The sequence below is a fragment of the Mustela nivalis genome (assembly GCF_964662115.1).
Source record: "Mustela nivalis genome assembly, chromosome: 13".
NCBI lineage: Eukaryota > Metazoa > Chordata > Mammalia > Carnivora > Mustelidae > Mustela > Mustela nivalis.
The window spans coordinates 83,695,991-83,723,195 of record NC_139032.1 but is presented as its reverse complement, the minus strand read 5'-3'; the positions used below and the strand labels follow the sequence as shown (position 1 = coordinate 83,723,195).

General features: G+C 41.5%; 1 protein-coding gene across 8 annotated transcripts in view; it reads left to right on the top strand.

Moving 5' to 3' along the window:
• The window catches only part of SCAI (suppressor of cancer cell invasion), a 143,147-nt gene that overhangs the window by 993 nt on the left and 114,949 nt on the right, over positions 1–27,205 (top strand). Inside the window, exon 2 of one of the 8 annotated variants that reach the window (XM_082695540.1) lies at positions 26,965–27,105. The exons of 4 other annotated variants lie outside the window; for them this stretch is intronic. The gene's annotated coding sequence lies outside the window, so the exon portion shown is untranslated. Of the gene's footprint in view, positions 1–14,537; positions 14,821–22,409; positions 22,483–26,964; positions 27,106–27,205 lie in introns of those variants that run through there. 3 more of the 8 variants (XM_082695541.1, XM_082695537.1, XM_082695538.1) reach the window with 3 other exon arrangements.

The following is a 27,205-nucleotide window of genomic DNA, read 5'->3' as shown; positions in this document are numbered from 1 at the left end:
CACCTATGCCGTACTGCATAGTTACATATTGTTAGTAGATGAAGTTTTTTATTTAGCTTCTTTTGTAATAAATATAACTACATGCAAGATTTTTCAGTTGAGTTCAAAGTAATACCTGTACCGTGTGTGTGTGTGTGTGTGTGTGTGTGTGTGTAAGATTATATGGGAAAGAGACGTGGGTAATTGAGAAATCCTAGTTTTTTACGTTAGCTATAATATCAACTTCTCCACCAAGTTTGTTTAAAAAGCTAGTATTTGGCGGAAGGGGGTTGGCGGCGCCTGGCTGACTCAGTTGGTGCAACATGAGACTCTTTTGATCTCAGGGTTGTGAGTTCGAGCCCCAGGTGGGGTGCAGAGATTACTTAAAAATAAGATCTTAGAAACAAAACAAAACTAATTTGGGGGCACCTGGTTGGCTTCCTTGGTAGAGTGTGCGACTCTTGATCTCAGGGTGGTGAGTTTGAGCCCCACATTGGGCATAGAGCTTGCTTTCAAAAATAATTAAAATATATTAAAAAACTAATGCTTACTGAATGTCTCCTGTGTGCCGAGTACCATGTGCAAGTGCTTTATATGTATCATCTTCTGCAATCTCGAAACTCTCCAAGGAAGTATGTACTGTTACCACAATTTTGCAGAAGAGGAAACTGAGGCCCAAATCACTCATCTAATAAATAATGGAGCCCACATCTGAATCCAGGCAATCTGATTCCAGAGCTTGGGCTCTTAACCATTATACTGTAATGCCTCTAATAAAAATACAATTGAAAATAGATTTCCTTACTGCTTGTTCTTTTATCATCATACTTAGTACATAGAGTCTAATAAAAAATCAGGGCATAGGGAAATAGAAACAGAGAGTGTACTTAGTCTGCAAACAAGTGAATTACTCCTTGAGTGATGATGAAGAGCATCTGTCTATCCCACAGACATCTTTGGGTGCATTTCACATGTCAGATACTATGTAGCAATTATGAGAAGGTTTCTTTTGCACAGAGGTAGGCAGTGGTCTAGAAAGAAAGTAAGTTACAGTAGTGAGGATGTGACCAGTAGGGCTACTGTCTTAGTTAATACTTGGCAAGTTACTGATGTTAGCATGCAGAATACCTTAACAGTAAGTAGATATGAAATGCTGATGACAGAAATGATACCAGCCAAAGGTCCTTTGTCATTCTGGATCTGTACTGTTCAATATGGTAGCCATATATGGCCATAAAGCACTTGAAATGTGGCTGGCATGGCTGAGGAACTGAATTTTTAATTTTATTAATTGTAATTAATTTAAGTTCAAAGACTGGTATTTGACTGACTGGAAAATGTTCAAGTATGTTTGGAAAAATTTGGGTATGTGAATCTACTTTTTCATCTACAAGTTTTATGAAATTTATATACACATCAAGTATTCCCAGTGAAAATTTAATGTCCAAAACAAGTATATTCTAAGTAAAAATACACATCAGATTTCCAATTGGTATGAAAAAAAAGAATGTAAAATTTTTTATTACTAGTTATTTTTTTTTAAAGATTTTATTTATTTATTTGACAGAGAGAGATTACAAGTAGGCAGAGAGGCAGGCAGAGAAAGAGCTAGAAGGAAGCAGGCTCCCTGCTGAGCAGAGAGCCTGATGCGGGACTCGATCCCAGGACCCTGAGATCATGACCTGAGCCGAAGGCAGTGGCTTAACCCACTGAGCCACCCAGGCTCCCCGAAGTTTTTGTATTGATTATATGAAGAAATCGTATTTTAGATATATTAAATTAAAAGTATTACTAAGATTATTTTCACTTTTTTTCTTTTTACTTTTCTAACATGGTTATTTAAAAATTAAAAATAATACATATGGCTTACATTACATGGTTTTTTTGGACCGATTTTAACTCTCATTACCCCACTAACCCTCTCTTGCTGTGGCCTGACTGCATTCTCTACGTCAAATCTGTAATTCACTCATCATGCTGTGCAAGTTGATCTTGTAATTCTTCTGCTTCAATCCTTCTGTGGTTCCCCATTGCTTATTGAACGTAATTCAGACTTTTTAGCCTAATGATACAAAGAGACTACCTTTGGGGTATCTGGGTGGCCCAGTGGTTGAGCATCCAGCTCTTGATTTCAGCTTGTGTCATCATCTCAGGGTCATGGGATCGAGCCCGTACGTCGGGCTCTGTGCTGAGCATGGCACTTGTTTGGAATTCTCACTTTCCTTCTCCCTCTGCCCCCTCCCTTTGTGCCCCCCCCCCCAAGAGACTGCCTTTATTTCACTTCTGCCTCTCTTCCCAGCAACAGTTTAATACTGCAGCCATGGAAATTCTCAATAATGGACCTCTCAGATGTCTAATATTAAATGACTTAACTTTCTGGTGAATCCTGAATGATGAGTAAATTGCTGAATGTAACTTTGTGTTCTGTTTGCTGTTCTCAGAACTTATGTTCTCTCTTTGCTTTGGGTTTTTGCACATGATTTCTCTCTCTCTCTCAAATACTTTCTCCTTGTTCCTTGGCAAGCTCCCTCCTTTAAGACTCTTAGCTTAAATGTCACATCGTGTGTGTGGACTTCCCCACCCTCTCCTTCACCTTATCTGCTCCTGGGTTAACTTGTATATATGCCTAGGTATAATGGTTGGGCTGCATTGGAATCCTAACTCTGTCACAGACAATTGTGAGATCATATGTGAGTTAATGAACTGAGCCTCAGTTCCCTCAGCTGTATGCAGAAATAATAAGAGTTCAACCCTGGGACACCCAGCTGGCTTAGTTGGTAGAGCAGGCAACTCTTGATCTCAGAGGTGTGAGTTCAAGCCCCATGTTGGGTATAGTGCTTACTTAAAAAAAAATATATAAAAACAAGCTAGTCTCCCTGCTTGGTGGGAGCCCGCTTCTCCGTTTCCCTCTGCTACTCCCCCTGCTTATGCTCTCTCTCTTTCTCAAATAAATAAATACAATCTTGGTCGCCTGGGTGGCTCAGTGGGTTAAGCCGCTGCTTTCGGCTCAGGTCATGATCTCAGAGTCCTGGGATTGAGTCCCGCATCGGGCTCTCTGCTCAGCAGAGAGCCTGCTTCCCTCTCTCTCTCTCTGCCTGCCTCTCCATCTACTTGTGATTTCTCTCTGTCAAATAAATAAATAAAATCTTTTAAAAAAATAAATAAATAAATAAAATCTTTTAAAAGAATTTTAAAAAGAATAATTTAAAAGAAGAAGTCCAATCCTTACAGGGTTGTAAAGTGCTTAGTATATATAGTGCCTGGCACATAGAAAGTACACACAATTTTATGTTAAAAAAGCAGCCATCAAATTCTGTTTATTTCTTGCCTCTTTTTTAAGTGTATAAGGCTAAAGGATTAAAAATAAGGTATTAAGGCAAAGAAAAAATGAGAAAAGAATAATAAACCAGGGATGCCTGGGTGGCTCAGTCATTAAGCATTTGCCTTCGGCTTGGATCATGATCTCAGGGTCCTGGGATCGAGCCCCACATCAGGCTCCCTGCTCGGCGGGAAGCTTGCTTCTCACTCTCCTACTCCCCCTGCATGTGTTCCCTGTCTCGCTGTGTCTCTCTCTGTCAAATAAATAAATAAAATCTTAAATTAATAATAATAATAATAATAAACAACCTGTGGCAAAGTTAGTATATAGACTAGGAAACACAGTATAGTTACTAAAGATGGGTTCCATTTTTGGCTCTGAGTTTTCTCAAACAAAGCAAAGAAGAAAATAAAGCTCAACTTCCAGATTCATGGTGTTTATAAAATCAAACGCGCGTGTGTGTGTGTGTTTTAAGATTTTATTTATTTATTTGAGAGAGGGAGGGTGAGAGCAGGAGTTGGGGGGTGGGGGTGGGCAGAGGAAGAAGCAGGCTCCCTGCATACTGAGCAGGGAGTCCCATGTGGGTCTCCATCCCAGGACCCTGAGATTGTGACCTGAGCTGAAGGCAGATGCTTTACTGACTGGGCCACCCAGGTGCCTCCAAACACATGTTGTTTAAGAGAAGTACAACTTTTTTTGATTGTTAGATATCTCTCTCTCTCTCTTTTTTTTCTTTTTTAAAGATTTTATTTGATAGAGAGAGAGCGCACACCAAGCAGAGGGAGTGGCAGTCAGGGGGAGAGGGAGAAACAGGCTCTCTGCTCAGCAGGGGCTCGACCCCAAGACCCTGAGATCATGACCTGAGCTAAAGGCAGATGCTTAACTGATGGAGCAACCTAGGTGCCCCCTTGATCATTAGATCTGTGAAAATTTTTATCACTGGTCTTCATGGTGGGGACCCTGTGGTTTTGTGAGGGGGACAATCCCAGTAATAAACATAGTAGTGAATTTTTAAAGATTTCTTCTTATAATTCTTCTCAATCCAGGTTCATGTAATGCCAGTGAACATTGTCCGAAGACCCAGATTAGTGTATAAGTATACAGTTCACTGACTGCTTGGCTTGGTTCGGAGCTAACAGGGATGACAAGTTGCAGGGTTGTTTATTCCCAGCATCTAGACTGGTGCCTGACACGTAGAAAATAGTTGCTTGAATTATTGAACGAATGTATCCTTAAATACTCCTCAATGAATATTTATTTTTTTAATTAAAAAATTTTGGGGGGGGCATCTGGGTGGCTCAGCCGTTAAGCGTCTGCCTTCGGCTCAGGTCATGATCCCAGGGTCCTGGGATCGAGCCCCGCATCCGCTCCCTGCTCAGCAGGAAGCCTGCTTCTCCCTCTCCCACTCTCTCTGCTTGTGTTCCCTCTGTTGCTGTATTTCTCTCTGTCAAATAAAACTTAAAAAAAAGAAAATAATTTTGTTTTACTTTTTTTTTTTAAGTTTTTGTTTGTTTGTTTGTTTGTTTGTTATTTTTTAAGTAATCTCTCCACCCAGCCTGGGGCTCGAATTTACAATCCCAAGATTAAGAGTCACATGCTCTTCTCACTGAGCCAGCCAGGTGCCCCTGAAACTATTTTCTTAATAATACTGAGACTTTACTTCCTTTTTTTGCTATTACTCACTTTGATTCACCATGGAGTTGTCTGAGACTACAGTTAAGAGTGATTTCAGGAGGGGTGCCTGGGTGGCTCAGTGGGTTAAGCCTCTGCCTCTGGCTCAGGTCGTGGTCTCAGGGTCCTGGGATCGAGCTGCTCCGTGGGGAGCCTGCTTCCCCCTCTCTCTCTGCTTGCCTCTCTGCCTACTAGTGATCTCTCTCTCTCTGTCAAATAAATAAATAAAATCTTTAAAAAAAAACAAAAAGAGTGATTTCAGGAGCACCTGGGTGGCGCAGTGGGTTAAGCCTCTGCCTTCAGCTCAGGTCATGATCCCAGTGTCTTGGGATCGAGCCCCGCATCCGGCTCTCTGCTCCGCAAAGAGCCTGTTTCCTTCGCTCTCTCTCTCTGCCTGCCTCTCTGCCTACTTGTGATCTCTGTCTGTCAAATAAATAAATAAAATCTTTAAAAAAACCAAAAAGAGTGATTTCACTTCTGCTCTGAGGGCTAATGGAATTTGTGCTTCTGTATTACTGTGTTTAAAATTTTTCTTTTACAATCTAATATAAATATTGATGGATATACTCACAAAGAGAGTTTTCAAGAGTTGTAAAGGGGCTCCCGCGACTAACAAGTTTGAGAGCTGTATGAGAGAATATATTGTAAGAAAGATTAAATTATCCTTCACTGTCAATTCTCAGGATGCTCCTTTCTTTTTTTAAATAAAGGTTTTATTTATTTGACACAGAGAGAGCTCATAAGTAGGCAGAGAGACAGGCAGAGAAAGAGGGGGAAGCAGGCTTCCAGCTGAGCAGAGAACCTGATGCGGATTCAGTTCCAGGACCCTGAGATCATGACCTGAGCTGAAGGCAAAGGCTTAACCCACTGAGCCACCCAGGTGCTCCTTGGGATGCTCCTTTAACAATAGGTACTTCATTGAGGCTCCTTTCCTTCCTTTGGGTGTTTTGACACTTTAAAAAGAGTCCAGAATTGCTGCCTCTGGGAGCCCCCAGCTTGGACTTCCTGAATATTATTTCTTTCCTTTTTTTTTTTTTTTAAGATTTATTTATTTGACAGACAAATCGCAAGTAGGCAGAGAGGCAGGCAGAGAGAGAGAGGAGAAAGCAAGCTCCCCAAGGAGCGGAGAGCCCGATATGGGGCTCGATCCCAGGACCCTGGGATCACGACCTGAGCTGAAGGCAGAGACTTTAAACCACTGAGCCACCCAGGTGCCCCTGAATATTATTTCTTGTAACAACATTTTCATAAGCATCAGGCAGCAGTGATTTTAGGCTTCTATTCTTAGTCAAGAGTCTTGAGAGCATGTATTTTGCCTGTCTGATTAGATCAGACCCCGATCAAGTCAGGATTTGGACCTGAGCAGACAGCCAACATACATCTCTGGAGAGGTTCTGTGTGCAAGACCATGATTTTCCTCAGAAAACAGTTCTTGAATTGCTCTAAAAATAGAAAACAAAATGACTAGTTAAGGCCCTAAAGATGGATTGTAAAGAAGGGATGTAATGATCATAGCCAGAAATTTTTTTTTTTTTTAAAGATTTTATTTGTTTACTTGACAGAGAGAGATCACAAGTAGGCAGAGAGGCAGGCAGAGAGAGAGAGAGAGGAGGAAGCAGGCTCCCCACCAAGCAGAGAGCCCGATGCGGGACTCGATCCCAGGACCCTGAGACCATGACCCAAGCCGAAGGCAGCGGCCTAACCCACTGAGCCACCCAGGTGCCCCTTAGCCAGAAATTTTTTATAGTTGTTATTATCAGTTGCATACTGTGGCCATAAAAATTCTCAGTATCAAATGGAATGACTTCCTGATGAACACTTCAAGATGAATTAATTGTTGAATTTGGTCTTAAGCATCCCTTTGAGTTGGCCAGCTGTGTAGAGTTGTTGACTGTTGCCCTATATATCCTATTACAGTTGGGAAAACGGTTGCCAAAAGTATCATTTTTATTTTATGGTAGTTGCTGTTAAGTCATTTTTTTTGATAGACATTAGTTAGTGGCTGAATTATTTTTTTCCTTACGTTTTAATTTAAATTCCACTTAGTTAACATATAGTGTAATATTAGTTCCAGGGATAGAATTTAGTGATTCAGTACTTACATACAGTACCCGGTGCTCTTCCCAAGGGGACTCCTTAATCCCCATCACCTACTAAACCCAGCATTCCCCAACCCTGCACTCATTCCCTGCTGTGAACTTCCCCTCCTCCTGTTATCTTTTTTTTTTTTTTAAGATTTTATTTATTTATTTGACAGATGAGATCATAAGTAGGCAGAGAGGCAGGCAGAAGAGAGGAGGAAGCAGGCTCCCCGCTGAGCAGAGAGCACGATGTGGGTGGGGCACGATCCCAGGACCCTGAGATCATGACCTGAGCCGAAAGCAGAGGCTTAACTCACTGAGCCACCCAGGTGCCCCACTCCCGTTATCTTTTGAGATAACACACCTAGTACACACCAAACTATAATCATGTTTAAGAAGAACTAAGAGAATTTGAGATTAGCATTTTATACCCTACTCTTATTAATTTCTCCTGTATTTTTTTCCTCACTAAAACTTTTATTCCTTTATCTTAGTCCATCTTTGTACCCCTGGCACTGAGGGGGTTCTCAATAAAACCACAGTGAACCAATAAATGAGTTGGTAGCAAGAGGGAGTTCATGTATGTTGGGGCTTTAGTGCTCCAAAATGCTGTGGCACTATTTAAGGACCCTGATAAGGTGTACTAGACTAAAAGGAGTTTTAAGATTAGGCAATTTGATCTCTGTGTAGTTTTGGAAGTTCTGAAGACTTCAACATGTCTGCTTATAACATTTGGATCCTGAGTTTGAGCATCCTCTCAGATCCTATCAGGAACAAGACCCATTTGCTTGGATAGGATTCACGCTGATTAAAGCTTTACCGTGTGATTTGGGGGCTTTTTTTAGTGATGCGTTTAAAGCCAAGAGATCTAAGCATTTTGATGGTATATGCAATTTGTCTGAATTACATTTGAATTCTAAAACCATTTAAGTGCTCTCTAGTCCTGGATACCAGGCATATAGACACACGAGTGAGATTTGGCCCTTGCTTGGGTAAAACTCACGTAGTAGTGGAGAAGGCAGACCCAAACAATGGGCAATGTAATGACTTTGTATGTACACGAAGGATTTATGGTAATTCTGGATACTGGCGGTGAGGGCACTTTGCACAGACATCTCATCCAGGCCCTGGAGGTTTTGGGGAGGTTACTTTGGTGGTAGTGTGGTTATTGAAATGACAGAGTAGACCTTGGATGGACTGACTAATGATGAGGTCTTAAGTGAGCTGAATTCAGGACCCGAACCAGGTATCAGGTATGGAAAGAAAGGTGTTTTTAATAAATTGGGCTGTGATGTCAGTTTTTAGAGATTTAGCAGTGGTTCTCAAAAAAGGGCAAGTGGTTCTCAAAAAGAGGCAGTTTTGCCTCCTGGGGGGCATTTGGCAATGTCTGGAGATATTCTTGGTTGTTACAAGTAGGGGCATCTAGTGGGTGAGGCCAGAAATGCTGCTGGACCCCCTCCAGTGTTCCCTATAGAGTGGCCTGTAACATCGAAGAATTATTCCGCTCAAATTGTCAATGATGGGAAGTCAAGAAATCCTGGACTACAGTCAAATTCCAGCTCTTCCAAATACTGCCCTTGGGCTCCAGAACAAAGTAGATTCAATCTCTGAACCTGTTTGCCCTTTTGCAAAAAGCAGGTGTTGACAGTACTTCTCTTGGAGGATTATTCCCTCTTCTAATAGCATATAAATTGTGGGAGTGCAGGGACTTTTGTCTATTTAAAAAAATAGATTCATTGGGTACTGGGTGGCTCAGTGGGTTAAAGCCTCTGCCTTCGGCTCAGGTCATGATCCCAGGGTCCTGGGATCGAGCCCCGCATCAGGCTCTCTGCTCAGCTGGGAGCCTGCTTCCTCCTCTTTCTCTGCCTGCCTCTCTGCCTACTTGTGATCTCTGTCAAATAAATAAATAAATAAAATCTTAAAAAAAAAAAAAGATTCATTGAAGTGATGAATGTAAAGTACATGATAACAGTGACCTGACATGCATTAAATACTTAATAAATGATACCTGTGACTGTCATTAGTTTAAATATTCTTATTTTGTCCTTCCTTTTAGTCTTTTATTTTATTTATTTATTTATTTATTTATTTATTTTAAGGAGTTATTTATTTATTTATTTGAGAGAGAGACAGTGAGAGAGCATGAGCGAGGAGGTCAGAGAGAGAAGCAGACTCCCCGTGGAGCTGGGAGCCTGATGTGGGACTCGATCCCGGGACTCCAGGATCATGACCCGAGCCAAAGGCAGTCGTCCAACCAACTGAGCCACCCAGGCGTCCCTAGTCTTTTATTTTTTGAAATCCTTCTAGTCTTTTTTAAAAAACACATTGACTGAGGTTATTATTAGTGCAAAAAAAAGTGCACTAATTTTAAGTATGCAATTTGATGAATTTTGACAAATGTATACAGTTGTGTAGCCACCCACTGTAATTATGATCTTGAACATCGGCATTACTATCCTCTCCACCCCCACATTTGCTCATGTTGCCTTGTAGCCATGATTCTGGAAACCACTGGTCTTTTTATCCTATTACTTATAGTTCTGTTTTTTCTAGAATCTCATATAAGTAAATCATTCATTAGTTAGTCCTCAGTGTCTTGCTTCTTCCTTGGCATAAAGCTGTTGAGATTCATACATGTTCTTATTCATAACTGTAGTTAATTTATTCTTATTGCTGAGGACCAGTGTATGTATGTTTTTACATTGTATGATTTTTACCATAGTTTGTTTATGCATTTGCCAGTTGACAGACATTGGCTTGTTTCTGGTTTTTGGCTAGTATAAATGTTAATGAACATTTGAGTTAAGTCTTTGGGCAGATAGGTTTTCATTTCTCTTAAGTAGATAGATGCCTATGAGTGGACTTGCTGGGTCTTATGGTAAATGTATGCTTAACTCTTTAAGAAATTGCCAGACTGGGGTCACCTGGGTGGCTCAGTGGGGTAAGCCTCTGCCTTCAGCTCAGGTCATGATCCCAGGGTCCTGGGATCGAGCCCTGCATTGGGTTGTCTGCTTGGCAGGGAGCCTGCTTCCCCCTCCCCCTCTGCCTGCCTTTCTGCCTACTTGTGATCTCTCTCTGTGTCAAATAAATAAGTAAAATCTTAAAAAAAAAAAAAAAAAGGATATTGCCAGACTGTTCTCCAAAGTGTCTGTACCATTTTGCATGCCTGCCAGCAATGTTTGGGATTCCACATGCTTCCTGTCCTCGCCAATATTTGGTATTGCCATTCTTTTTCTTTTAAAAAGCTTTATCAAGGTATAATGGCATGCAGTAAGCCACACATACTTGAGGGGCACAATTTGATAAGTTTTGACACGTGTATACCCTTGAAACCATCACCATTGTTTGCCATTCTGGGGGTGTATAGTGATATATATCCTTCTGTTTTTAATTTCCCTTTCCATACTGATCGATCTTGTTGAGCATCTTTTAATGTATTTATTTGCCATTCATAAAACTTCTTTTGTGGGTTTTCTTTTCATACCTTTTGTCCATTTTTTATCAGTTGTTTGTCTATGTATACAGTTATAAGGTTTCTTTATTCTAGAAACAAATGTTTTGCAAGTATTTTCCTTCAGTCTGTGTCTTGCCTTTTCCTTTTCTTCACAATAGTTTTAGTTTGAATAATAGATTGGATGGCAACGCTTTTAATCGAGACAGCAGAGACAGGAGCAAATTTGGAAGGGTAAGATTATGAGTTTATTTTGACTATATGGAGTGTAAAGTGCTTCAGAGCCCCCCATCTCTCACCAGGCAGGTAGAAACATGGATCTGGAGCTGAGAAGGGAGTAGGGCTTTCGATACAGAGCTGGAAGCCATCAGTAAATAGTTTTCCAAGTTATGCAAATGAAGTAAGTAACTGAGGGAGACCATCTTGAGTGGAAAGTGAAGAAGAACAGAGCATTTTAATAGCTTGGTGGACACTGGGGAGGGTATATGATATGGTGAGTATTGTGAAATGTGTAAACCTGACGATTCACAGACCTGTACCCCTGGGGCAAATAATATATTATATGTTAATAAAAATAATTAATAAAAAAAATAATAAAAAAATTTTGGTGTGGAAATAGACCAGACTACGTTCTGTTTTTTGCATGTTCTGTCTTTGCAGTATTATCTGTCCATTGCAGTCTTTCTGTATGTAGTCATCAAACAAGTAATTATCTCTGGGAGATAGATCTCCATACTCTTTGGTGAGGAACCGATTCTTGAGTTAGTTGTCTTGAAAACCAGGTAAACATTTTCCAATTTACGCTGAAACACAGGAACATCCTCTGCTTAGAGAGTTTGTGTATGACACTGTTTGCCTTACTAACGTCCCTACAGAAATGCAGTGGATTTGGTAAAGCTGTTTCTTACAGCATGTGTCGGTGAAAACCTAGGACATATCAAAATTCAGTTCTGCAAAAACAGATTTTACAGGGCCCAGGATTATATGGTCAATGTGGTAAGCATTTTCATGGTAATATTTTGCTCAAGATAAAACCTAGACTGGCTCAAGAAGTGATTTTTTAAGGGTGTTAAAAAATGAGCCCAAAGATTCATTGGGACTAATTCAAGGGCTTCCGGGAGGGTGGGAGTAGGCAGAAGGAAGTGAAACAGGCCAGCTTCCAAGGCTCCACGCTGACTTTTATGTATGTATGTCCGTATGCGTAGATGTCTGTATGTGTATTTTTAATGTGGAAAATTTCAAATACAAAATTAGAATGCTACAGTGAACTTAAATTGTTCATCCAGCTTCAATAATTATCAGTTGAATCCTGTTTCGTTTATATATCCTCCTACTCTACCTGAAGCATATGCCACACATGGTATTCTTCTCTAAATATGGTAGTAATGCGTCGTTGAAAGATAAGGACTCTTTTAAAACACATTACCACAGTACCATCAACAATAACTTAGTGTTCCCCTAGTATCATCAAATATCTGTCTTTTCAGTGTTCAGATTTCCACATCTGGCTAATCATTTTTTTTAAATGTCTATCTGGGGGCACCTGGATGGCTCAGTGGGTTAAGCCTCTGCCTTCGGCTCAGGTCGTGATCTCAGGGTCCTGGGATCGAGGCCTGCATCGGGCTCTCTGCTCAGTGGAGAGCCTGCTTCCCCGTACCCCTCTGCCTGCCTCTCTGCCTACTTGTGATCTCTCTGTCTGTCAAAAAAAGAAATAAAATCTTTTAAAAAAGTAAAAATAAGATGTCTGTGTGTCTGGAGTGTGTGGGTGGCTCAGTCATTTAAGCATCCAACTCTTCATTTTGATTTGAGTGGTGATTGCAGGGTCATGAGATTGAGCCCCATGTTAGGCTCTGGCTCAGTGGGGAGTCAGCTTGAGATTCTCTCTCTCCTTTCGCAAAAGATCTTTTTAAAAAAAAATAAGTAGGGTGCCTGAGTGGCTCAGTGGGTTAAGCCGCTCGCTGCCTTCGGCTCAGGTCATGATCTCAGGGTCCTGGGATTGAGTCCCATATCGGGCTCTCTGCTCAACGGGGAGCCTGCTTCCCTCTCTCTCTCTCTGCCTGCCTATCTACTTGTGATCTCTCTCTGTCAAATAAATAAATAAAATCTTAAAAAAAAAAATAAGTAAAAGTACAGTGTCTGTTCCAATCAGGATCCAGGTCAGGTTCATAGCTTGCAGTATGTTGAATAGATCTCAAGTTCTTTTAAGTCTGTAGTTTCCCCCATACTGTTTATTTGTTGAAGGAAGTATGTTTGTTACTAAGAGTGTCCCACGGTCTGTGATGCTTGGGTGGCTCAGTCAGTTAAGCGTCTGCCTTTGGCTCAGGTCATTATCCCACGGTCCTGGGATCAAGTCCTGCATCAGGCTCCTTGCTTGGTGGGGAGCATGCTTCTCCCTCTGCCTCTACCTGCCACTCCCCCTGCATGTGCTGTCTTTCCCTCTCTTTCTCTGAAAAATAAATAAAATATTTTTAAAAAGAGTTTCCCACAGTCTGAATTTTTAATTTCTGAAAAAGTTGAAGTATGATTTATGTACAATAAAATTTACCTATTTTAGCGTATGGATTTTGACAAATACATAGAGTTGTTTACTTACCACTACAGTCATGGTCTCTAACAGTTCTATCATTTCCCCAAATTCCCTTCTGTCCCCACTGACCTCTTGACAGCCAATGAACAGTCTTTCCACAGTCTGGATTTTGCTGGTTCTCTCCATCCCCATGGTATCATTTAGCATGTTTCTCTATTCCTTGTGTGTCTTATAAAATAGTAGTTACAGCTAGTTCTAGATATTTGATGATTGAAGACCTATTTTTTAATTTTTTTGGAGGGAACACTTCATAGGAATGGTGTGTACTTCCATCAAGTCTTCTCATTTTTTGATGTTAGGAACCCATAGTAATCAGTGTCCATGTTTATAATTTTATTTGGGGTTATAGATGGTGACTTCTGGTTCTGTCATTTCTTTGTTATTAGCTAGAATATTTATATAAAGAGAAGTTTCCCTGTTGACTCGAACATTTACTTTTTTTTATTTTTGCAATTAACATACAGTTACATTGTTTTTTTATGTTTGCAGTTCCATGAACTTTGAACACGTGTAGATTCATATGACCACCACTATATTCAGGGTACAAAACACTGCAGCTACCTCAAACTCTCTTGTGCAGTTCTGTTGCAGTCACCTCCTCCTTGCATCCCTGCTCCCTGGCAACTGATCTGTTCTCCTTCCGTTCATTGACTTCCTTGATTTTCCTTAAGTGTGGTGTGTAAAAGGAAAAGCAGAATAAATGCTTTTTTGTCCCCCACTTTTTTTTCCTTACCATATTTCAGTATGAGTTGGATTCCTAGTGTACTCCAAAGACAGCTGGCTTTCTTTCTTTTTTGGTTTATGAAAAGTATTATCAAGTCATGGATTTAAACATATTTGATGCATTTCAGTCCATTATGGTTATTTTTCTTATTGATGTTCACATTGACCTAGCTTTGCCCAATGGAAGCCTCTTTAAATTGGCTCCTCGGTCTTTTTGACACAACTCCAGGGAACTTTGCTAGCTTCCTTGCTTCCTACTTAGACAAGGTATTCTAGGCCCATCTTGTAGTTTCCTCCTCTGACTTAGACTTGACCATTCTCCAAACAGACCTGTTTCTTCTGGCATCACTTTGCTTCTAACTATCTTTTCATATCCTGAGACTCTATTTGAAAGAAAGGACTACACAACCTAAAAGTAGTTTGAAAGCAGCAGATTTAGAGGAATGGATTATATATTATGTGTTTCAATAAGCCTTCATAAATGTAGTTTTTTAATTTAGGTTTGTGATAAAAGTTGAGTAGCACACAGTTGGGAGTTATATTTTAGGTTAAGATCCTGAAATATAGGTAATCTGTAATGCTGAGTATGGCTGAATCTATTGAGAGATCAAGTGACCAGGCGGTAGAATTGATTTTTTCTTTTTTATGGAAATTGTGTATTTCTAACCTAAATGAATGGCTTTCCCACAAGACCAGGATTTTTCTGAGTTGGGGGGCGGGGATGGGAATCCCAGGCAGAAACACCATCCCCAGCTAAACACCAATTGCTGAATGTTCTATATATTCTTTAGGAGAGCATAGCCTGGAAAAAATTGTGGGTAATACAATTTTTATTTTATTTATTTATTTGACAGAGAGAGAGAGAACATAAGTAGGCAGAGCATCAGACAGAGGGAGAGGAAGAAGCAGGCTCTCCCCTGAGCTGGGAGCCCAATGTGGGGCTTGATCCCAGGACCCTGAGATCCTGACCTGAACCAGAGGCAGCTGCTTAACCGACTGAGCCACGCAGGTACCCCCCAAACCTTAATGTTTTGATGGAGCAATCTATTTAGAACTTTCTTTGAAACTACCAAGAGTAGGGACGCTTGGGTGCCTCGGTTGGTTCAGCATTCGCATTTGGCTCAGGTCATGATCTCAGAGTCCTGGGATCTAGTTCCTCATCAGGCTCCTTGCTCAGTGGGGAGCCTGCCTCTCCCTCTGCCTATCGTTCCTGTTCTTGTGCCCAATTTCTCTCTCTCTCTCTCTCCCTGGCAAATAAATAAATAAAATCTTAAAAAAGAAAAGAAAAGAAACAACCAGGATTAACGAGTTGTAAAAGAGGTCCATAAATTGGTTAATTAGTTGACTGTATAGTCAACTTTTTTTAAAGATTTTATTTATTTATTCAAGGGGGGATGGCACACAAGCAGGGGGAGGAGCAGAGGGGAGGGAAGAGAGACAAGCAGACTTTGCACTGAGCTCAGAGCCCAGTGGGGCTCGATCCCACAACCTTGGGATCATCACCTGAGCCCAAACCAAGAGTTGGATGCTCAACCAACTGAGCCACCAAGGTGCCCCAGTAGGTATGAATTTTATTTCACGAAATCAGGTAACCAGGAAATGTTACAATATTTTAATTCTTTTGTATGAAATTAAATCCAGCCTTGGGACACATGCCCCTCCCACCCCAATCCACCAAACTGATGAAAAATTCGGTCTTAGTGATTAAGAATGGGCATCCACCCCTCTTCCGGGTTGTAGAAGAATCTCAGAGCCAGGCAAAGGGTGAAAGGTAATTTTCAGTCCATAATGGCTGTGACTGGTAGGAATGTTGTCTGAACGAGTATGGTTCCTTGAGGTTTGGTGGCTCTAACAGTTATGGCCAACTTTAGGCACACAAATTTTTGCTAGCTATGGGGATTCCAGGGTAGAAGTTTTGGCTTTCTTAGGTACAACACACATCCATTTCTTTCCAAGGACCTGTCATTTATCTGGAGCACTGCTAGAAGTGGGGTTACAGGCCCTGTCTTATTGTGGGTCCTGAAGAAGTCCTTCCTCTTACTAGATAATTCACTCATTTTTTTTTTAAGATTTTATTTATTTTTTGACAGAGAGAAATTACAAGTACACTGAGAGGCAGGCAGAGAGAGAGAGAGAGAAGGAAGCAGGCTCCCCGCTGAGCAGAGAGCCCGATGCGGGACTCGATCCCAGGACCCTGAGATCATGACCTGAGCCGAAGGCAGCGGCTTAACCCACTGAGCCACCCAGGCGCCCCAAATTCACTCATTTTTTAAAAAGTATTTTTTAATGTATTCATTAGAGAGAGAGAGGGAGACAGAACACAAGCAGGGGGTGAGGCAGAGAGAGAGAGAGAAAGAAGCAGACTCCCTGCCGAGCAGGGGGCCCATCTCTGGGCTCAATCCCAGGACCTGGGGATCATGACCTGAGCCCAAGGCACACGCTTAACCATCTGAGCCATGCAGGCGCCCCAGATCACTCCTTTTTTCTTTTCGTTTCTACCTTGCTGCCCTCAAAGGTACTGTTCTTCCACGCTTCCCTCAGCACCATCTCCTCAAGGAGCTCACATTTTCAGAAAACAAACACAAACCTCCCTTGAGGCTAGGACTGTCTTGGAGACTGGGGAATACAGTGAGAATAAAACATCACTGATGCCTTAATAGCTATGCAGCTACTTTTTTTTCTTCATTGATTCTTTTAGTCCCTGTCGTGGTTTTAAAGATCTGTCTACAAATTCTTTGGTTCTCCTTTCTTTAAAAGATGGAGCTTAATTCTCCTCCCCTCGACTGTGGGCTGGACTTCTGACTCCCTTCTAGTAGCTGGAAAACAGTGGAAGCAATGAGACCTCACATCCCAGATGAGGTTGTCAGGAGACTTCAGCCTGTCTCGGGCGTACTCTTTCCCTCTCTCTCTCAAATCACTCGCTGTAAGGAAGACTAGCTGCCATGATGCGAGGCAGCCCTGGACAGACGAGAGCCACTTGCTGTGTTGTGAAGACAGGCAGCCGATGGTGAGGGCCACATGGTAAGGAAGAAAGCCTGCCAGCGACCACGTGAGTGAGTTTGGAAGGGGATCCTGCATTAGTTGAGCCTTGAGATGACTCCAGCCCTGGCCAACAGCTTGACTTACTATCCTGGCTTCACAAGGGCTGAGTTATATAAGCCTGTGATTTCGGGGGCTGGGGGACTGTCTCCTTTCTTTCAACACTGGCTCTGTTGTACCCAAGGGATGAGTCTCTGGCTAAGCTTTCTCTCCTGGGTAGGTCTCTCAGGGGCACTGGGATGTGTGTGTGTGTGTGTGTGTGTGTGTGTGTGTGTGTGTTTTGGAAGCAGCTATCTTTTGATTATCAGCACGGCAGGACAACTAACTTTCAGGCAGTGATGTGTGCCTGTGGTAATAGCCGAATCTTCAAACATTTGCTTTCCTCTTCAGAGTCTTTGCTCTGTCCCTGGTCTTTCGTCCCACAGATTAAGAGTTAGTCCACGCTCATGTTCACTCTTATTAAGGCAAGAGCCAAAAGGTCGTTGCGCAGTGAAATTCAGTTTTCCTTTGCCTGGTATCTGTCACTAGGTTTTGAACTTTTTTTCAACCCCTTTCTTGGGTGATGGATAATTTTATGTATCAACTCCACTGGTGCCTAGACATTTGGTCAAACATTATTCTGTGTGTGTATCAGGATGTTTGTGGATGAGAGTAACATTAGAATTGGTAGACTGAGTAAAGTAGATTAACCTTCCCAATTGGGTGGGCCTCATCTAATCACTTGAAGACCTGAAAAGAAGAAAAAGTCTGAATAAGAGTGAACTAACTCCTCCTGCTAGACTGATTGAATTGGGACATCAGTCTTCTCTTGCTTTGGATTTGAGCTGAAGCCTTGCTCTTCTTGGGTCTCCATCCTGCTGGCTTTTAGCCTGGAACTTAAACCATAAGCTCTCAGCTGGCTTTCGTACTCCCAAATAGAATCATACCGTTGGCTCTCCTGGGTCTCCAGTTTGTTGACTGCAGATCTTGGGACTTTTTGGCCTCCATAATTGTATAATCCAATTTTTTATTATCTGTCTATCTATCTAGACACACACACACACACACACACACACACACCCTGTTGGTTCTGTTTCTCAGAAGAACTGACTAATACATAAGCCTCATCTTTTTTGTAGCCTTACTTTGTTTCATCACTGGCTTGTCCAAGTGCTCCTAAATTTGTCATAGCTTCTGCATAATTAGCTGTGGGTTCTCTTCATGGACACACTCTACCATGAAATGGGCGTCTTCACCATGAGCTAAATAAAAGGAGAAATGCTTGTGTTTTCATAAACTTGGCAGCTGTTTTGGAAACATGTCACACTAAAGCTAGGCATCATTCTTTATATTCTTGTTTTGCAGTGGGTTTCTTTCTCCCAAGCTCTCTCCATATACTCCCATGGGCCTCAGAAGCACATGTGCCTATTGGGCAGGATCCTGGGAATTCTTCCTGGATAGAGGAGCCCATAGTGAAGGTGCTCACATATGGTTTTCCAAAAACCTGCAAAGTGGCAGTCAGAACTTTTAAAGTTTTATTTACTTGTTTATTTATTTATTTTCAAGTAGAATCCACACTCTACATGGGGCTTGAGCTTAGCAATCCTCAGATCAAGAGTTATGTCGTCTTCTGACTATGCTAGCCAGGTGCCCCAGAATTTTTAAATTACTGTGATAATTCCAAACTATAGCATTATCTACCTATTTTTAGAGGACAGTTGCCCCCCCACCCCAAAAAAAGACTTTAGATTTAGAACAGTTACCATTAGCCTGTCTTTCTAACAGTAGACAAGCAAGTCGTTTATCTATTGTGGTGACTCCCAGCTGGTGGTAATGAAATTGTCATCAGTAAGAGATTTCTTACTTGTTTTAAAAAGTAGGAATATGTATCTATATTGTCTGAAACCAGTTTTACATTATTGAGATGCCAGTTTGGAAGAAGCCACCTGCTGGGTGGCTCAGTCAGTTGGGCATCTGCCTTCAGCTCAGGTTGTGATCTCAGCGTCTTGGGATGGCCCAGCATCAGGCTCATTGCCCAGGAGGGAGTCTGCTTCTCCCTCTCCCTGCCGCTCCACCTGCTTGTTCTCACTCTCTCTCTGACAAATAAATAAATAAAATCTTAAAACAAATGAAAGTAAAAGAAGGGGAATGCTTTTAGTAATTTATAAGAGAATTACAGAATCTGTACTGGGAAAGATTTGTTACTGAATACAGTAGTAAGCAGAGTAGGAGAAATCCTACTGTTAACATACCAGAAAAGGAAGTTCTTTGAAATTCCTCAGTCTCCATCTTTTCAAATATGGTTTACTTACATGTTCATCAGTAGCTGACGTGGAGGCATGCCTGGCTGGCTCAGTCTTTAGGCTTCTGCCTCAGGTCATGATCCTAGGGTTCTGGGATCAAGCCCCGAGTCAGGGTACCTGCTCTGTGGGAGGCCTGCTTCTCCTTTTCCCATTTCCTCTGCTTGTGTTCCCTCCCTGGCTATCTTTCCCTCTGTCAAATAAATAAAATCTTTTAAAAAAAATAGCTGACATGTATTTCAGTGTTTCCTAAGAATTTTATCCAAATCAAATGTCTCATGTACCTGCTATTACATATCTTATCTGCCCTTGTGACATATGACATTTAGTAAGAAGAGTTCGTGAGTTCAAGATATTTCTCTCATTATTGATTTTTCTTAATAACCAATAACTGGGGCCCCTGGGTGGCTCAGCTGGTTAAGCGTCTGCCTTCAGCTCAGGTCATGATCCCAGGGTGCTAGGATAGAGCCCTGTGTCGGGCTCCCTGCTCAGCGGGAGTCTCCTTCTCTCTCTCCCTCTACCCTCCCCGCCCATGCTCTCTCTCTCTCTCTCTCACTTGTTCTTTTTGTCTCTCTCAAATATATAAGTAAAATCTTAAAAAAAAAAAAAGATAACAAATCTACAATTGTCATATAGATGGCCACAAAATTCTTTTAGTTTTTTTTTTTTTTAATTTTATTTATTTATTTGAAAGACGGAGATCACAAGTAGGCAGAGAGGCAGGCAGAGAGAGAGAGAGAGGGAAGCAGGCTTCCTGCGGAGCAGGGAGCCCGATGCGGGGCTCGATCCCAGGACCCTGAGATCATGACCCGAGCCAAAGGCAGCAGCCCAAACCACTGAGCCACCCAGGCGCCCCAAAATTCTTTTAGTTTTAAAAAGAGGTTCTGAAAACGTTGGAAACCACTGGACTAGATATCTTTGGAGCTATTTCTAGCTCTGATATGTGGAAAAGGAACTGTGGCTTAAGGAGGGAGTGTATGTTAGGATGTGTGTGAAGAGTATCGCAGAGCATGCTGGTGAAATCCACAGGGCTTTGGCTGGTTTCTAGTCATTCCTTTTTTTTTTTCCCCCTCCATACCCCAGGGGTTTGATTCATCTTTTTTCTAAGAGTCATTTGGTAATCTGTTGTTCTCTCTGCCCATAAAGCCTTCTCTGAAAGAGCATGCAGGTGCCTCAGCTTTCCCTTACTTTGTTAGCTCTGAAAGCATTTGATGCTTTTTCAATTTCAAGGGTTTTTACTGCCAGTTACAATAGAGAATGAAATGAATGAATAAAATCATATGCATTTTAGAACTTAGAATTTTATTAAAAATAAGAGGTTTCCCTAAACTTCATTGAAGAATAAATGAGTAGAACTCAATTTTCTAGTAGTTGCTGGAATAAAGGCAATAAACTAAGTGATGTCCGAAATTTCTTCCAACTCAAACATCTTTAATTTTCAGAGAGAAATTACTCACTTTCCCTCATTTTGTCACTGTCTTATTCTGGGAAGTACATAACCATCTTTTCTTCTCTTCTCTATCGTTAGGCCCTGAAGATAATCACTTATAGGCCATTGAATTCATTTTATCACAGAGGAGGAGAAGCTCCAGGTTATTGTTTTTAGTCTCTCCCTCTTTTTTTTTTTTTTTTTTTTAAGATTTTATTTATTTGGGACGCCTGGGTGGCTCAGTTGGTTAAGCGGCTGCCTTCGGCTCAGGTCATGAGAATCCCACATCGGGGTCCTTGCTCCGCAGGGAGCCTGCTTCTCCCTCTGCCTGCCTCTCTGTCTGCCTGTGCTTGCTCGCTCACTCTCTCTCCCTCTATCCCTGATAAATAAATAAATAAATAAATAAATAAATAAAAAGATTTTATTTATTTGACCCAAAGAAGGAGAGTACAAGCAGGGGGAGTGGCAGACAGAGAGGAAGGGAGAAGCAGGCTTCCCACTGAGCAGGCAGCCTGATTCAGGGCTCCATCCCAGGACTCTGAGATCATGACCTGAGCCGAAGGCAGGTGCTTAACTGACTGAGCCACCCAGGCCCCCTGTTGCCTTTTTTTTTTTCTTTTTTAAAATTTTTATTTATTTATTTTTAAAAGATTTTATTTATTTTATTTATTTGACAGAGATCACAAGTATGCAGAGAGGCAGACAGAGAAACAGAGGGAAGCAGGCTCCCCGCTGAGCAGAGAGCCCAGTGTGGGGCTTGATCCATGACCTGAGCCGAAGGCAGAGGCTTTAACCCACTGAGCCACCCAGGTGCTATACCTGTTGCTTTTTGCAGGAAAAGTCTACTTAATAAAATCCAATAAACACTATTAACAACAACAGAAAAAAACCCAACACTATTAACAAAAAATCAACTTTGATATAAACTGACACATAACCTTCCATTGTTGTAATAGCCTGTGTTTCCTAAAGATACCAGCAATGCCAGGTTCATTCTGCATTTCTCCTCACATTGTGACCTTGACACTTGTCCCACACGCTGTTGAAGTTTGTGTCCCCATCCCTTAACCAGAGCTGGCCTTTGTAACTGTCTCCATCAAAAGAGCATGGCTCAGGCAAAACTGTGCAACTCATGGGGCTAGGTCATAGAAATGCCATGTGCTTCTACCTTCCTCTCTTGGGTTACTTACTTTCGGAACCAAGTTCCCAAGCTGTGCTATGAGGGCTCAAGTGAGACTCCATGTGGGAGAAATTAAAGCTCCTGGCCCTCAGCCCCAGCTGAGCTCCCAGCTGAGCTCCCAGCTGACATCTAGCCTCAGCTTGCCAGCTGTGTGAGTGAGCCATCCTAAAAGCGGATCCTAATCCTCCAGATCCCCATCATACAGCCCCAGTGGTGCCCGTGTAGAGAAGAGCTGTCCCTGCCAAGCCCTACCCAGCTGCAGATTCACAAGTACAAGTGAAGACGGTTGTTTCAAGCCACCAAGTTATACAGCAGAGGATGACTGAATTGGCCTTCTGTTCTGCCAGAGCTTAGAGAAGAGAACCTTCTGTGTATTAAAGTGCTTCATTGTAGAAACCAAACCTATTTCCACCTTCAGGAGTGTTGTTAGCATCATAAAAGAAGAAAAAGAGATTCCGTGTCCTCTTCCCTTAGAGATTTTTTTATCTCCTAGGCTTTCATTTTATGTATTTATTAAATTATGGGTCTTTTTAATTAAAGAATACTGCAGAATTGCAAATGGTGGAAGTACTACCCCCGCCCAGATAACTCCATTCTTATGTACTTCTAATATGGAATGTTGTGTGCATGTTAATAATGGGCAGTGACTTTGGAATCATTCAGGCGAGGTACGGGACCTTGGATAGCAACATCCTCTCTGTAACTGTTTCTTCTCTGCAATGGTATCTGCTTTAGATGGTTGTTGTAAGTCTTCCGTGCTATATACATACGAAGTGTTTACATAGTGCCTGTCACACAATCTTGGCTCTTCAGTACTACTGCTAGTCACTATTACTATTACTGGCATTTTTACTTTTAGACAAGGGAGGGGAAGGATAACCAGCAGGAAGATTGCAGCCTGAAATGATGGAGTGAATATTCCTAAGAAGAAGTTGGGGACAGAGGGATGTTGGGAAGTCTAAAGCGACTAAAGAATGAATAAGCATGTTTGAGATTTTTATAAGGCTTAAAATTGCAGTTACAAGGTGAAGACCTGAGGGACTCCTTTGGGAAAAAAAGATTAAGGAGAAGGTGATGAAGAAATTTCAGAATCAGGTTGGGCTGGTGCCGGTTTTTGGACTTCTTTTTTTTTTTTTTTTAAGATTTTTATTTTATTTATTTATTTGACAGAGAGAAATTACAAGTACACTGAGAGGCAGGCAGAGAGAGAGAGAAGGAAGCAGGCTCCCTGCTGAGCAGAGAGCCCGATGCGGGACTCGATCCCAGGACCCTGAGATCATGACCTGAGCCGAAGGCAGCAGCTTAACCCACTGAGCCACCCAGGCGCCCATGGTTTTTGGACTTCTTGATGATGGTTGGCATTTACTGATCTATTAGCCAGCGATTTCTCATACATATTACCTGTTGTCACCAGTTCATTTTTTAACAAGCCCTTTACATTTATTAATGAATACTTTAATGCAACAAATGTTTGGATCCTAAGTATTCGGTTCAACTATTTGTTTCCATCAGTTCTTAATTGTTTAGTGTTCAGGCTGGTCACAGAGTAGAGTCAATTACCTAAATGGGAGGAGGGGACTGAGGGAAGATAACTTAATTCCCAGGGTGCTCGTTGGTTCTTATTAGCAGGTCAGGTTAATGTTTGTTACTTTGTTAGAAGACAAAGGATGAATACCCAATTTTTGTATCAACATGGACAGGAGTGGAAGAGATTATGCTGTGTGAAATAAGTCAAGCAGAGGAGAGTCAATTATCATATGGTTTCACTTATTTGTGGAGCATAAGGAATAACACGGAGGACATTGGAGATGGAGAGGAGAAGGGTGTTGGGGGAAATTGAAGAGGGAGATGAACCATGAGAGACTGTGGACTCTGAAAAACAAACTGAGGGTTTTGGACAGGAGAGGAGAGGGGGGTTGGTTGAGCCTGGTGGTGGGTATTAAGGCAGGCACATATTGCATGGAGCACTAGGTGTGGTGCATAAGCAATGAATTCTGGAACACTGAAAAGAAATAAAATAAAATAAAAATCTGAGGAAAACTTAAAAGGATATAATGACAACACACACATAATGTGAAAGATGGGGTCTCTTCTATACACCATCTGAAATCATGTATTTTGTAATTGACCAATTAAATAAGTGAAGGGCTGATAGCCCAAAACTGGAAGTACAGAAGGGCTCCGCTTATAAGTGGTTTATCTGTAGATTGTATGTATATGGACTTGAATGAATAAAAACCTCACACTCTTCCTTACCCCTGCAAAAATACATACATAAATAAATAAACAGCAAAAAAAAAAAAAAAAAAAAAAGAAAAAGAAAAAGAAAAGACAAATGGTAATTGTTCCCATTTACAAATAGAGAAACTGGGGCTCAGGAGAGTAAAGTGATTTACCTAGAGTAACACAGCTAGGAAGTAGCTCAAGCAAGGCAAAACTCAGTTTTTCTGTCTCTGTGATATTTTTGCAGTTACAGAGTGAAATAATGACATTGGCATTTTTTTTTTTTAACTTTAGTGGAGATAATGTCCTATGAGGGTTTTATTAAAGTCCTATAAGTAAAAGGAAAACAATTCTTGAAGTGTATGTCTTCTAGTTTCAGATGCTTCAAATTTCCTCAAGCTGTTAAAACTATTATTTTTAATTTTCTCATTTTCTATAATTGACATAGTGTAGTTTATCAGATATTCCTCTCCAATGGCTAAGGTGATTAGGTAAAATTAGTTGTTTGGAAGAACCTAGTGCAATTTTACCTTTAAACATCTAAGAAAATAAAGAGCATTAAGAATGAAAAGAATCTGTTTCCAGACAGCATATGCTGTTATAAGTCTCTTAGATAAAAGATTTAAAGGTAGAAATGATGTAAGTGATGTTACTTAATTTTCCTGGATAACAAACAACCTTGTGCTCAAGACTAGATGATGGACAAGTAATTTGAAATGTTACAAAGTGGAGAGGTACCTGGGTGGCTCAGTTGGTTAAGCTTCTTTTTTTTAAAGATTTTATTTATTTATTTATTTATTTGAGAGAGAGAGAGAGAGAGAGAGAGAGAATGAGCAGGGTGTAGGGGCAGAGGGAGAGGGATAAGCAGACTCCCTCCTGAGCAGGCATCTGGATGTGGGGCTCCATCCTGGGACCCTGGGATCATTATCTGAGCTTAGAGTAGACACTTAACCAACTGAGTCCTATTACTATTTTTTTAAAGTAAACTCTATCCCCAAGATGGGGCTCAAACTCAGGACCCTGAGATCAATGGTCACATGTTCTACCTACTGAGGCAGCCAGGTGCCCCAACATTTTTTTAGGTAGAGAGGGAGAGGGGGGAGGGAGCAGGCTCAGTCCCAGGACCCTGAGATCATGACCTGAGCTGAAAGCAGAGGCTTTAACCCACTGAGCCACCCTGGTGCCCCTCTTCATCTCTTTTTTTAAAGATTTAGTTCATGGGACACCTGGGTGGCTCAGTTGGTTGGGCTTCTGCCTTTGGCTCAGGTCATGATCCCGAGGTCTTGGGATCGAGCCCTGCATTGGGCTCCTTGCTTGGTGAGGAGCCTGCTTTTCCCTCTCCCTCTGCTGCTTGTTCTCTCTCTCTCTCTGTCATATAAATAAATAAAATCTCTAAAAAAAATAAAGATTTTATTCATTAGAGAGAGAGAGAGTATGTGTACAAGCATGACCAGAGGGGGAGGGCAGAACAGAGGGAGAGGCAGGGAGCGTGATGCGGGCGGGACTGGAATCCAAGCCTGGGAGATCAGGACCTGAGCTGCAGGCAGATGCCCAACCGACTGAGCCACCCAGGTGCCCTGGATTTTTTCTTTTTTAATACTTTGTGTTAGGGGTGCTGGGGTGGCTCTGTGGGTTAAGCCTCTGCCTCTGGCTCGGGTCGTGGTCCCGGGGTCCTGGGATCAGGCCCCACATCGGGCTCTCTGCTCAGCGGGGAGCCTGCTTCCCCCTCTCTCTCTGCCTGCCTCTCTGCCTACTTGTGCTCTCTCTCTGTCAAATAAATAAAAATAAAATCTTAAAAAAAAAACCAACAACTTTGTGTTATGTCCCAACATTACCTTTTTTTTTTCCCTGCAATTGTTCTAGTTTGGCCTATGGGTACTCTTCAGTTTGTTGCTGTGTTCCTTTGACGTACTCCTATCATTTTGGGTTAAAAAAATTTTTTTTTATTTTGATGCTTCCTTACTCTTTGGCACAAGATGCTCCAGGGTCATCATGTGTATTTCTTGCCTCAGTCATAGAATCAGACATTTCTCCAAGGAACCCTGTTTGCTTCTATTGGAGCATGGTATTAAAAACCAAAATCTGGGGTCACGTGACTGGCTCAGTTGGTAGAACATGCGGCTTATGATCTCAGGGTCATGAGTTCAAGCCCCATGTTGGGCATGGAGCCTACTCAAAGGAAAATAAAAAAGTCAAAATCTAGGTTCTGAGTATGCTTGTTCCTATTAGGGAACAATGTGGTATTAATAAGCATTCTTCTGATGACTAATGAAGTCATGTACCTTTATACATGTTTACTGGGTTTTTGTATGTCCTGTTTTTCATGTGACAAGCCTGTTCAAGAATTTTATTCAGTGGCTGAGCTATAGTTATGACAGAGACTGTATGGCCTACAAAGCCTAAAATATTTACTATTTAGCCCTTTACAGAAAAAGGTTGCTTTACACTTACAGTTATGATAGCTGTTTTAATATCAGTTCTGGGTTGGTTTTGATTGGTTGATTTTTCTCATTATCACTGGTCATATTTTCTTGTTCCTCTGAATACCTAGTAATATTTGTTTGGATGCCAGACATTGTGGAGGGACTAGAGTTTTGTTTGATTTTCGGGTTTTTTTTCCTCCTTATATATTTCTGGAGATTTTTTCTGGTATGCAGTTAAATTATATAGAAATATTTTGATCCTTTTGGGTATTGGTTTTAAGTTTTGTTGGGTGGGGCCAAAGCAACAGCGCTTTCAGTTCTAGGACTTAACATTCTTTACTTGTGGCAAGACTTTGTGGAATACTCTACCAGGAAATTACAAGGTTTTCTAAGTCTGGCTGATGGGAATAGGTGCTATTGTTGGCTTTGTAAACTCTAGGCACTGTTCCGTCAATTACTCTTGGATGATTTTTTCCTTCTGTGTTTGATAGTTTTCTTGGATGCATGGGCCAGTGTGTACTCAGTGGAACACTTTTTAGAGGGACTCCCCACAAATCTCTAGTATTTTCTCTCTGTTTAGCTTTTTCGTCTAGAGTATTCTACTCTGAACTCTAGCAACCTTCATCCTCCTGGACTCCAGCTCCATCTTCTCAATTTAGGACATTCCTTGGGCTCTGCCTGGGCTCCTCTTCCCTGTGCCACACCCAGGAAATGCTAAACGGTAAGCCAGGGCAATTGTAGGATTCACTTTTTTGTCCTCAGAGATGACTGTTTTTTTTGTTGCCTGATGTACAGTTACCTGAAAAACTAGTCTGTTGTCT